The 607-nt window shown below is 65.9% G+C and overlaps 1 protein-coding gene across 1 annotated transcript in view; it reads right to left on the bottom strand.

Annotated features, from left to right (window-relative positions):
- Nucleotides 1-176, bottom strand: part of Jcad (junctional cadherin 5 associated) — a 39,600-nt gene extending 39,424 nt beyond the window's left edge. The window contains exon 1 of the mRNA XM_019210340.2: nt 94-176. The gene's annotated coding sequence lies outside the window, so the exon portion shown is untranslated. The remainder of the gene's footprint in view (nt 1-93) is intronic.
- Nucleotides 177-607: the final 431 nt, after the last annotated feature.

Genomic DNA, 607 nt, shown 5'->3' with positions numbered 1-607 from the left:
GGGGGCCCCACCGCCCACCGCTCGGTATTTCCCCGCCCACCTCCCTGGCCCCGCCCCACCCGGGCCTTCTCCAAGCTCCCTGAAGGGCAGCACCTGGGCTGATTCCTGGGCATGGATCCTCCCAGGCCTGATGGTGGCGGCGCGGAAGTCACAGGTGGGCTGGCCACCCTGTCCTCCTCCTCTCACTGTGTTTGAGCCATCAGGGCCCCACCGCCCACCGCTCGGTATTTCCCCGCCCACCTCCCTGGCCCCGCCCCACCCGGGCCTTCTCCAAGCTCCCTGAAGGGCAGCACCTGGGCTGATTCCTGGGCATGGATCCTCCCAGGCCTGATGGTGGCGGCGCGGAAGTCACAGGTGGGCTGGCCACCCTGTCCTCCTCCTCTCACTGTGTTTGAGCCATCACCACCTTGTATAGATGTCCAGAGACGCACAGATTCTCCGGACGCGTGCGCGGCGCACACTCACGCACACAACCTCGCGCAGACACAACGCACCTGCGCACAAAGCACTTTGTGACCATGTGAGAAGCAGAACACGGTTTGGCGTTGGGCGAAGGCCGGAACTCAGCCGGCCCTTGCTTCTGCCGCTGGGTCGGAAGCCATGGTCT

Source organism: Fukomys damarensis, unplaced genomic scaffold (assembly GCF_012274545.1).
Source record: "Fukomys damarensis isolate Sample0158 unplaced genomic scaffold, DMR_v1.0_HiC HiC_scaffold_19, whole genome shotgun sequence".
NCBI lineage: Eukaryota > Metazoa > Chordata > Mammalia > Rodentia > Bathyergidae > Fukomys > Fukomys damarensis.
The sequence above is the reverse complement of the archived record's forward strand: the minus strand, read 5'-3'. Positions and strand labels throughout refer to the sequence as shown.